General features: G+C 45.0%; 1 protein-coding gene across 2 annotated transcripts in view; it reads left to right on the forward strand.

Moving 5' to 3' along the window:
* LOC137421615 (integrin alpha-11) overlaps nucleotides 1-12447 on the forward strand; it is a 140662-nt gene that overhangs the window by 34361 nt on the left and 93854 nt on the right. The window lies entirely within an intron of this gene.

The raw sequence follows: 12447 nt of genomic DNA on the forward strand, positions 1-12447 counted from the left end.
CCTGTAGAGGGTGTATCTGTGGTTATCGGGAATGATTTGGCCGGGGGTCAAGTTTATGGTAACCTGAGGGTTGGTAAAGAGCCCAGCAGGGAAAATAACGCCACACCAGCTCGGGATGGCGACAAAAGTGCCAAGTTATTTGTAGGGGGACTGAACTTCAAAACAGAGGAAGAAGTTCTGACCTCTGTCTTCAACAGATATGGGCCGCTGGTGGAAGTGCGGTTGGTAAGAGACTGGGAAACGCAACAGTCAAGAGGGTTCGGCTTTGTCACGTTTGCCAGCACAAAAGACGCCAGAGAGGCAGAGAAGAATTGGAATGGCAAAGATTTGGAGGGTCGGACCATAACAGTAGGGAAGGCATTTCGTAGGCGTCGAGAGGTCTACAGGAGAGGACAACTGGGCGGTAGTTTTGGTGGTGGCCGCAATCAATATTATTATGGAGGCTCCCGGAGTTACGGCCGCTCCCGAAGGAAGGATTGGCAAGGTAGTGGCCGAGAAGGAGACCGCTATTCATGGGACTACAGGGACAAGTGGTCCCACCCTAAGTATTAGGGAAGTTCTGAGAAGTTGAAGCCCTGAATGCGGCGGAGCCGCCGAGCCAAGATTCCTACACGGATTAACCGTGAACTCCACGTTCCTCAAGGCGCCCATGTAGAGAACTTTCCTGCACGGACTAACCGTGAACTCCACGTTCCTAAAGGCATCCATGTAGTGAATACTCGGCTTGGCCTCCCGGAAAAAGTGCTATCGAGTGGCGTAACTTTGGATCTTTGATCAACCCCTTAACCTTCATTCACAAGAAACTGACGGTCAAAGTCAGAGGGTCATGAGATGGAGTTTGATTTGGCAGGGACAATGTCGTTGCTGGTGCTTAGTCCAGAGTGAGTAATCTGGAGGGGTTGTGGTGAAATTTTGGTTGCTTTATTTTTAAGTGATAACTGTGCCCGGGGGGAACTGATAATGTGGGGGGGTTGAGTTATCTGGTTTGTTTCTCCAAATTGGCCGGCAAAGAAAGTTTTCGCTGGGTTCAAACTTTCTTTCTTGAAGGGGGGGAGTGTTACATATTTATGTGAAGGTATGTGGATTACCATTCAGGTCTTTGCTTATCCGTGTGTAGTATATTAAGGGTTGTTGTGATTGGAGGGTCAGGAGCCCTTCTGAACAAGTGGCCGGAAACGGAAGTGACCGAAACGGAAGGAAAAAGACACGAGGAGAAAAGGACGAGTATTATTCTTCCTCGCCCCGCTCCGACCAAAAGGTGGGATCGACCTTGCGCTGCGTGGAAAAGCGGCGTTCCGAAGCCTGTCTGGCGAGAGCAATCACCGGGACGTGTACCGGCCCGGTGGAGACGTCAAGTTGACGTGGGGCCGTGCATCGACCCCGCGTCTGGTATCGTTCGCGGCACCGTCTAAACAGACGCGTGCGGGTCGCACATTGGGGCCTAACGTGCCTTGCAAGCGGCGTGGGGTTTGGCTTGCTCTACCGTATCCGCTTCGCGTGGCCACGAGGGGCTGCAGCCACGGTGCCTGGTACGATACCTGCCCGGTGGAAACACGTCCACCCGGGGTTCGTTCAACCGCCCGAGTGCGGCGACGGCGACCATCATCTTGGTCAGGAGGGGCCCAGAGACATTGTGCGGGACCGAGACCAAAAGGGTGTCGTGAGTACTCACCGGGACACACATGTATAAGATGGCCATCTTACTCATAGGGAATTGATTGTGGCTGGGGAATTGTTGATGGTATTGTATTGTTGATTGCTCGGGGAAAATCTCCGTGGTTGTGTCATTGAAATATTGTTGATGGTTGTGTATTGTTGATTGCTCGGGGAAAATCTCCGTGGTTGTGTCATTGAAATTGTATGGTATCATTACCATTGGAAATATATCCTTGAACACCAGTTGTCTCCTGGGTGAAATTCATATGGATTGCGTGGCGAAAGCGCATATATAATACAGCTTGCTGGCGGAGTTCCTCTCACGGTCCGGGGGTCACCGAGACCAGGTATTCACCGAGGGGACCACGTAACAATTGTCTTTAATCTCCGGTTTTAGATGTTTAAGGACAGATCGAGGATCAATTGCTCAGGCTATACACTCCGTATTCATTGAGATTGGATATGATGGTGTCACAAAGTAATCAAGGTAATGAAGTCAGAGTAAGAGGACATTTGGTCCATCTTACATGTATCTTTCAGGACATTTGCAGAATCCAGTGCTAGCTAGTGGCAGGTAACATTTCCTTCCAGATCGCGAAGCACAATGGTCTTCTCTTTGCGAAAGATACTGTGTGTTACGGCCTGAAGCACACCAAGCCAAGCCTTCAATCAGACTGTCTTTATTTATGGATTATCACACGAAAATCTCCTCCTACACATAAAACAAAGAAGGGAGAGAGAGGAGAGAGAGGAGAGAGAGAAAAAATCAGAGTAGGCCGGTCCAAGAGTAGGCCGGTCCAAGAGTAGGCCGGTCCAAGAGTAGGCCCCAAGGCAGGCCCAACAGTAGGCCCCAGGGCAGGCCCAGTAGGCCCCAGGGCAGGCCCAACAGTAGGCCCCAAGGCAGGCCCAGCACAAGAGCGTAGGAGTTGGCAAGTCCACGAGTAGGCCCCAAGGCAGGCCCAACAGTAGGCCGCAGGGCAGGCCCAACAGTAGGCCCCAGGGCAGGCCCAGTAGTAGGCCCCACAGCAGGTCCAACAGTAGGCCCCAGGGCAGGCCCAACAGTAGGCCCCAAGGCAGGCCCAGCACAAGAGGGTAGAAGTTGGCAAGTCCAGGAGTAGGCCCCAAGGCAGGCCCAACAGTAGGCCCCAGGGCAGGCCCAGTAGTAGGCCCCAGGGCAGGCCCAGTAGTAGGCCCCATGGCAGGTCCAACAGTAGGCCCAACAGTAGGCCCCAAGGCAGGCCCAGCACAAGAGGGTAGGAGTGGGCAAGTCCACGAGTAGGCCCCAAGGCAGGCCCCAGTGGTAGGCAGCCAGAGTTCGATCAACGGCACCCTTCAGGTGGAGAGATTGCAGCTGGACACTCGACAACTCCCGAAAAAGTACTCTGCCATAATCACTCCTCTGAATCACCTTCCTGGCCACTCCCCCACCCCACAGCCAATCATAGGCTTTATACACATGGACCAAACCACTTGGTCTGACTCACAGGGGGGTGTGGGGGAAGGAAGAAGAAAAAGGTCACAAACCGTAACACTGTGGGATATTTAAACTTCTCAATTTAATTGCACATGGGACAGTCAGATTCACACACCACCACAATGGCAATGCATCATAAGTGGAAGTTTTTTATGCCTCCACCGCCGAATGCGGCCGGAGGCATTATTTTTTCGGGTTGTCCATGGGTCCATCCGTCTGTACAGGCTAAACCTCGTTTTTTAAAATGATGTCAGACATCATCGTCGTTGTTCGCATGCAGCACGTTACTGCAGATTAGCATTGGTGCAGCGGTGCCACTGATGTAGGTTAGAGCAGGAATTTGGAAACTCAGAGATAGAACTCTGACGAGGCAGCTCAATTATGGGCACGTGACCAAATGAGCTATCTTGTTGTCGCTGAAATTATGTACGTGTTGGTTTCATTTGGATTGCATTTTTTTTTAAATTTTGTTTTTTTTACGGTCACTTCTTTGCAATACTTTAATTCTGAAGGTTTTAGGAATGGACATTAATAATCCCGAGGCGGACTCCAATTGGAGATTGTTTGTCAATATTTCTTGGTACATGTTTCATATTTGGTTGTTTTCAAACATTGTTGTTGCACCGATTCCAAAATGGTTCAAGCTCAGCTTTGTTGCTTGTGATCGACCCAAACAATCAACTCTGATGAGATCCGGTAGGTTTGCCATCAGATCCTCCCGATAATTGTCAGATGATATTTAAGTTGACTACTACTTTAATGGCCCACTTATCCCCACCGCCCTGTAGGCTAAGGCTAGGGTTAAGCCCATGTTTCACGCACCATCTATCCAGACCTGATGGTCGACCGATTGTGATTTGGGCAAATGCGTTGACGAAATGAAGCCGCCATTAGGCTGAAATACCATTCCTGTGCTCGGGGAACATGTTCTTGTAAGTGCACCCAAGATTGCATCTCACGGCTTTCTTGAAATTATCTAAAGATGGTAGCTGTTAGGGAAGTATCAGTTTTGGGGAGGTTAAGACGATGTAGACCAGTTTTGGTGCGCGATGCGCTTGGAACAGACGGGTGCAAGTTTCTCCATCCAGAGCCTGCGCATTCCAGCATTTCCTGCTGATAGGGCTGGCTCTGTCGAAACACACTGCGGTTCAGATGTTGCACTCTTCAAACACAGCTGATTACTCAGCCTCAAATAAAAGCACATTGCATATACATTGCTACCGTCGTACTGTATAGTCATAGTACTGGGTTACGGCTTCATCAGAAAATGGACCGCGCTTGTCGATGCTTGTAGGTAGATGCATGGATGCTTTAAATGCCTTCTGCAGCTCCACTTGTGCCACCGCTTGTCCAAAACTAGTAGATATGAACGGGAGTAGCTATTTGGTGATTAAATAAGCAAAACAGTGCTCTGGTATTTGTACTTATGCCAATTTTACAAGCAAGAAAAACAGAGTTTGTGCGGTGTCTGACATTCCCGGACACCACGTTGGGCCTCTTTTGGGGGATTCGACACATGACGGAAAGGACAATGACATCATCACACATGGGATTACATCACAAATTAATGTAATCTATTCACGTGTTCGAAAGATGCGCAAGACCTGAATAATAAACAATTTTATCCATAGTGGATTATCATTTGGCTCAACTGAGCATTTTTTTTTAATCCATAGCTCAACTGAGCTGGCCATTGCTTTTGCTGTCCTGATTTGGATTTCTCGTTCCAAAGAGCTCACTCGTTTACACTCATGACGTCCAAAAGTGGCAACTCCGACATGGAGTCATTGCGTCACCAGTACAATTTCATTTCTGATTTTTTTTTTTCAAGTCTTCATTTCTGAAATCCAAGTTTTTCCAAATTTGCAAGAAGTATTCTAAAACAGTTGTTTATAAATAAAAACAATGCGTTTGAGGACTCTTTAGTTGAGGTAGATGGTCTCTTAAGCAAAGTGTATAAATGAAGTTTATTCGGCATTACGAAGTTAAGAAAAAAATTAAGAAAAAAGTTAAGTTCAGAAAAGTTAAGAAAAAGTTAAGAAAAGAAAGAAACCTTTTTTTTTTAATTTAAGAATTTTTATTTCGGAATCCTTGCTATGAGCTTTTTCAAATTGCTGTTGCTATTTCAGACTCAATATGGTAATAAGGCCGCTTCTCCTGTATGGAGTTGAGGCTTTGGGCTTGATGAAGGAAGACGAGAGATTACTGCAGCGGACGGAGATGCAAATGTTGGGAGGCCTGAAGGAGATCTCTGAGGGAAAGGAAAAGGAATGAGGTTATTAGGTGGTGGGAAGGAGTAAAGGACATTGGCAAAAGGCACAAGAAGCACGTGTCTGAGAGGTAGGGGTTCAGAAGAGACGAGGGGCATGTGGGAAGGTAGGCTTTTGATGCAGATACAATTTGCGGGAGGAGAGGATGCGGACCAGAATTTATGTGGAAGGTAGTGGTTGTGATGGACATGAGATCGGTGTGCGTGCAGGGAAATGTGATGGGCATGTGTGGAGAGGAAAAACCTCAGGATAGACAAATGTGTCGAGGAAAAACCCATCCTTACCTGCAATATTTCCTCCTGCCATTACCCCTACGTAAGTCAACCTTCTTCCTTGCAGGTTGCTGTGTTTCCTCCACTCCTCTCTTTCCTCTTCTCCTGTTCGTCCATTCACTTGCCTCTTACGTCCAACTATGCCTCCACTGCCAGTACTGTATGTTGCTTTTTGACCCTCTGATGTCACCTCGCTCTTCCATGAGCCCACATCTTGTATCCAAAAATATTTCCTATCATCTAAAGTTTGATCCACCCCTTGTTTATACTTTATGACCTCTGTTAAATAGAGTATGTCATTGTGTGCTGTCAATTAAGGTGGCCAAATTCCTAATTCATGCCTTGACTCAGGGCTGCCTCGGCAACATGTGTTGTGGGTACGTTGTCAACTCTGTAGTGTCCGTGACTTATTATTTATCGGCCTTAATGCTTCACAAGGGGTACAGAAGGAATGGGTGGTTGGTTGGCACATTGTTTTTATTTCACTTGTACACCTGCTCTATACAGGAAGGGTCATGTTATTATCATCTCTGAGGTACATAGAATCCTCTCTGGTGTATATATACACAAAGAATTAAGTTAAGCACCCCCCCCGTTTTTTTACAACCTCGCACATTACAAGTTTGTTGTCGTCAAAACAGTGTAATATACCCATGATATTGCTATATTTTCTGGAGAAGTGATATTGTGGTCACATAAAAACATAACAATCATGCCGTTTTCAATATTTTATTCTGAATAATTTAAGGTGAAATTTTGTGGGAATTTTAGGCATATTGTCACCTCAATTTAAGTATGGAGCTATAGGTCCATCACGGACAGTGTGGATGACGTTTATGTTTTCTAACGTACAGTCATTGTTCTGAGAAGACCTCTAGCGATCTTTGCGTCAATAACGTGTGTAGGACCCACGTGATCGGATCACTGACTCAACCAATCACTTTTTTTCACTTTGATCACTCAATTTCATCAATGGATAATTGCTAATGTCATACCAATCATTATTTGATCTCACATACCTTAGAATATATGCCAATGTATACATATACACAAAGAATATATAATAGGGGGTGCTTACCTTAATTCGTTGTGTAGGGGTGCTTAACTTAATTCTTTGTGTATAGATGGCAGTAGATCTAAGTTCAGGTCTATTCATCTGTGGAGTACACAATAAGCATATGCTTCAAGAATGTCAGGTGTACTCCATTTCAGTTTAGTGTTAAACAGCAGTAGCGACTGTTTAAAAAGGTAATCATGTTTGTGGTTTATAATATTTTTACTTCCGGTAGGCTTGCCACATGACACGCCACAATCACTGAACTGAAAATATATAGAATGACCATTGCCATTCACACCACACAGGTGGAGATGCAGCTACCGGGCGCCATCTTGGTTGGCACTCGATGCTGGGCGATGGTGATTTCCGTCATGCGTTTGCACGTAATTCAGAGCGAAAAGCGATTGCGTTTTTTCACCTTTTGTGCGATCGTTTTTCAATAAGAAACCTATCACAGTTACTACAACACTTTCCTTTATCCTTTCCTTTTCACAAAAAAAATTCGACAACAAATATTGTTAATTTGGGAGCGTGAAGAACTCGGGACATTTTCATGAAACTTGTGAAGAGCCGAATTATTTCACAATGATTTGTTTTTGGTCAAAATTGAAAACATTAATTTAGCTGTCCTTTTATTATGTATCAAAATAATGCAAACTAAAGTGATGAAATGTAATCAACTTTATTAAGTAGGCCCAAATGGTTGGCAGAGTAAGCAGCCGGGAGAATGTACATGTCTGTGTGTACAACGTGTGTACATGTAATGTTTGTTTTTGTATGTCACATGATTTTGTCACTATATTCACTCCAGTTTATTGCCGCACAAAATGGCATTTTAACAGTTGTCTGGCTTTTAAAATCTGGGACACGTTCAAAACAAACGAGATCCGCGAAGCGAGTCGGTCGAGTCGTGCGAACCAAGATGGCGACACGGCGGCTACACTCTTCACGGAGTATGAGCGTTCTATATATTTTCAATTCAGTGGCCACAATAAGCTATTTATACTCATTTACATGGCGTTTTTCCAAGGAAGGAAACCCCCTTGGGGAGAAGTGGTACTATTAGCATTCATATTGTTTTGTAGCAACATTAGTATTATGCTGTTTTTTTTTTTGTTTTTTTTTGTTTTTTGAAAACAGAATCGAGGCTCGTGAAAGAGCTAACATTTATCACACAAACAAATCAAACAGACAAACAAAATATATAAAAAGAGGGAATGGTAGACAAGATGGGGAGAGAAGGGGAAGCACACAAACACAACATTTGAGAGCAGGGACATCGGGAGATGTGTGGGAGGGAGAGGGCTTGGGAGGAGGAGGCGTGGGAAAGGGGGGGGGGGGGAGGGGGGTGGGAGAAGTATAAAACACAAGGACACCAAGGACTTCCAGGACAGAAGTTGGTATTTCAAAAAAGTGGATTTGGGGTGAAATTAGCGGGGGTAGAAAAGATCAAGGTTTTGGATGGGGGAAGATAAGAGATGGTGGTGAACAGCTGTTTTAAAGACCTGGAAGGAGGAGTGGGATTGAAGAGAGTGAGGGAGTTTGTTCCAGAGGCGGGAGAAAAGAGGAATGAAGGAGTGAAGGTGAGCAGAGAGTCTTGATTTTGGCAGTTTAACCATAACAGGGTTGCAGGCAGATCTTGTGCGACCTGTAGGAATATTTGGGGGACAGAGCCCAGAGAGAGCTGGGGGGGGGGGGGGGAGGCCGGAGAGGAGTCGGTAGAAGACGGAAAGACCACCAACCTGCCTGCGGTGAGTGAGTGAAAGGCCCTTGGAGTTAGCTTCATCGCGGGAGATTCCAATGATTCTGAACGCTTTGGTCTGAACGCTTTGGTTCACGAGCCAACAGCGTGAAGACGAGCTAGGTGTGAGGCAGGAGCACCAGCCCAGAGGGGAGAACAGTATTCCACTGAGCTGCGGATGAAAGCCTTGTATGTGGTGAGGAGCTCAGGTGTGCCAAGGAAGGACTTCGCACGACGGAGGATGCCCAGTCAGCGACTGGCTTTGGAGGCCAGATTTGAAATGTGGTTTTCCCAGGAAAGATCATGGCAGATAGTGAGACCCAAAAAGCTTGAGTGACAGAACTTCTTGGAGAGGATTATTCGGAAAGTGGATGGGTTGGTTCTCCAGTCGGTCTTTTCGGAGAGACATCGTAAGAGTATGAGATTTGTCAGGATTGAAAGACATGTTCCACTTGTTTGCCCAGTCTGTAATTTTGTCCAGGTCTGCAGAGAGTGAGGAGGCTGCAGACTGCCGATCTGAGGGATGAGGAATGGAGCGACAGAGAGTAGAGTCATCAGCAAAGTGATAGAGAGGATTTTCAAGAGAGTCAGAGAGATCATTGATGAAGACCAGAAAAAGTACAGGACCCAGAACACTGCCTTGGGGAACTCCAGCCTGAACAGGAAGAGGAGATGAGAGAAACCCATTCAGGGCCACACGTTGACTACGACTAGAGAGGAAGTCCGCCAGCCATGCGTGGAGATTTCCATGGATACCAAAGGAGGAGAGTTTGGTGAGCAGAGCGGGGTGCCAGACCATATCGAAGGCACGTGATATGTCAAGGGAGACAGCTCTAATTTCCTGTTTGGCATTGAGGACCTCCATCCATTGTTGAGAAAGCAGAAGCAGCATGTCCAGAGTAGAGTGACCAGGTCTGAAACCAAATTGATGATCAGAGATCAAGCCATTGGGGAAGTGGAAAGATTTCGCGCCTTTGGGCTTCTGGAAAAGCGCTATACAAAATAAATGAATTATTATTATTATTATTATTATTATTATTATTATTATTATTATTATTATTATTCATATCCGAAGCAATGATGGATTCCATGACTTTGCTGATAATTGGGAGAAGGCTGATTGGCCTGTAGTTGCAAGAATCTGTTTTTGCACCTTTTTTGTGCAAAGCGGTGATGCTGGCTGATTTCCAAGCAGATGGCAGATGATTTTGAGCAAAAGAGAGGGTGAAGAGAACAGAGAGAGGGAGTGAAAGAGCGGAAGAACAGGATTTTAGGACCTGTGGGCTGATGCCGTCAGGTCCAGTTGCAGTTGCTGTTATCATAATTGTTGTCATTACTTTTGTTATTAGAAGCGGCCTTGGAAAAATGCCATGATAAGCTATATTAACACTGATATACACCTCAACACAGATATCTCCAAGGAGGAAACCCCCCTTGGAGCGGGGGTCAAATGAAGTCAATACAACCTCCATCGTGTGACCCTTAGTTCTCCTGTTAAGTTTGGTTGAGATTGGATAAGTAACAGCTGAATGTATCGTGGTGAGACAGACAGACAGATACAGTCACGTGAAAAAGTAAGTACACCCCCTGTAAAGTTTTTCAACATATTTCAACATACAGCTATTTGATCTTCATTTCAACAATATTGATAGATAAAGGTGATATAATGTAACAAATATCATGAAACATTTACATTTTGTAGTCCATTGTATAATTTAAATAAACATAAATGCAAATTTCGCATGTGGAAAAAGTAAGTACACCCCTACATTTATCACTACTTCAAATACCTAAAATTAGAATCAGGTGCACCAGCTCAGGTGCAATTGATTAGAACATCGTTAGAGAGGATCTTGGAGGAACCTGTCTTATTTAAACCTCAGACATTTAGTTTGGTTTGCTCTTTGTTGTTGAAGTGTGCGGCGTCACCATGCCGAGATCAAAAGAGCTATCTGAGGCCTTCAGAAAGCAGGTTATAGATGCCTACGAGTCTGGGAAGGGATTTGAAAAGATCTCCAAACAATTTGAAATCAATCATTCGACTGTCCGGAAGATCATCTACAAGTGGAGAAGATTCCAAACAACTGCCAACTTGTTCAGGCCAGGCCGCCCCAGCAAGTTCAGCCCGAAAGCAGACCGCAAGATGCTGAAAGAAGTCTCTAAGAACCCCAGAATGTCATCACGTGACCTACAGGTAGCTCTTGCCACTGTTGATGTCAAAGTGCACAAGTCTACCATTAGAAAGAGGCTGCACAAATTTGATCAACATGGGAGGTGTGCCAGGAGGAAACCTTTGCTGTCCAGAAAGAACATCAGGGCAAGACTAAAGTTTGCCAATTAACACCTAGGCAAAGACCAACACTTCTGGAGCAATGTGCTCTGGACAGATGAGTCAAAGGTAGAGCTATTTAGCCACAGTACCAGAAGACATGTTTGGCGAAAACCAAAGTCAGCATTTGACCACAAGAACCTGATACCAACTGTAAAGCATGGTGGTGGAAATATTATGGTTTGGGGCAGCTTTGCTGCATCAGGTTCTGGGCAGCTCACCATCATAGAATCCACTATGAATTATTCATTGTACCAGAGGGTGCTTGAGGATAATGTGAGGCCATCTGTCGGAAAGTTGGAGCTCAACCGAAGGTGGACCTTGCAACATGACAATGACCCTAAACATACCAGTAAATCTACCAAGGAATCGCTGAAAAGAAAGAAATGGAGGGTTCTGGAATGGCCAAGTCAAAGCCCGGATCTAAATCCCATCGAGATGTTGTGGGGGGATTTGAAACGAGCTGTGCATGCAAGAAACCCTTCAAACATCGCACAGCTGAAAGAATTCTGCATGGAGGAGTGGGCAAAAATTTCTCCCAGTCGATGTCAGAGACTTGTAGACAGTTATAAGAAACGCCTACTTGAGGTTGTTTCTGCCAAAGGGGGCAATACCACCTATTAGAGCCAAGGGTGTACTTACTTTTTCCACTTGCGAAATTTGCATTTATGTTTATTTAAATTATACAATGGACTACAAAATGTAAATGTTTCATGATATTTGTTATATTATATCACCTTTATCTATCAATATTGTTGAAATGAAGATCAAATAGCTGTATGTTGAAATATGTTGAAAAAGTCAAAACTTTACATGGGGTGTACTTACTTTTTCACGTGACTGTAGACAGGCAGACACCAAATTGCGTATTTTAGTATGATACCAGAAAAAAATTGCTGATGTAACACTGGCACACCAATGGTGATGACCTCTCGTGATGATGAAATTTTTCATTCCTGTTCACACTGACCAAAATTCATAGGGTACATAATATGTAGATGATTCTTAAGAAGTTGTATATGTTGTAGTGTCATGTAGGATTTAAAAAAAAAAAATTTGTATACAGAATCGAGGCTCGTGTAAGAGCTAACACATTGAACATGAAAACATCCACAGACACATAAAACATGCAATGAAGGGAGTGGGAGACAAGAGGGGGAGAGAGAGAGGGAAGCACACAAGCACAACAACAGAAGAGAACAAGGATGTCGGGTGATCTGTGGAAGGGGGAGGGCTGTGGGAGGAGGGAGGGGTACACGGTATAAAACAAATCAACACTTCTAGGAATTTCAGGAAAAAAGTTGGGGATTGAAAGAGGCAGAATTGGGGTGTTTTAACGGGGGCAGAAAAGATCAAGGGTTTGAATGGCGGAAGATAAGAGATGGTGGTGAACAGCTGTTTTAAAGTCCTGGAGGGAGGAGTGGGATTGAAGACAGTGTGGGAGTTTGTTCCAGAGAATTTATATTTGTATTTATATTTGAATCTTGTGATTTCACACCATCTTTGCTCTACTGCATGCTGAGTACGTCACTGACTTACTCTTTGTGCACATGCACAATTTTTAGGTGGCATCGGCAATGTGCATGGCCTTATGTATCAAAATACACAATGAGAGTAAGGAAGTAGTAGTAAGTATTCACAGTGCGGA

This window comes from Myxine glutinosa, chromosome 2 (assembly GCF_964187855.1).
Source record: "Myxine glutinosa chromosome 2, kmMyxGlut1.1, whole genome shotgun sequence".
Lineage (NCBI taxonomy): Eukaryota > Metazoa > Chordata > Myxini > Myxiniformes > Myxinidae > Myxine > Myxine glutinosa.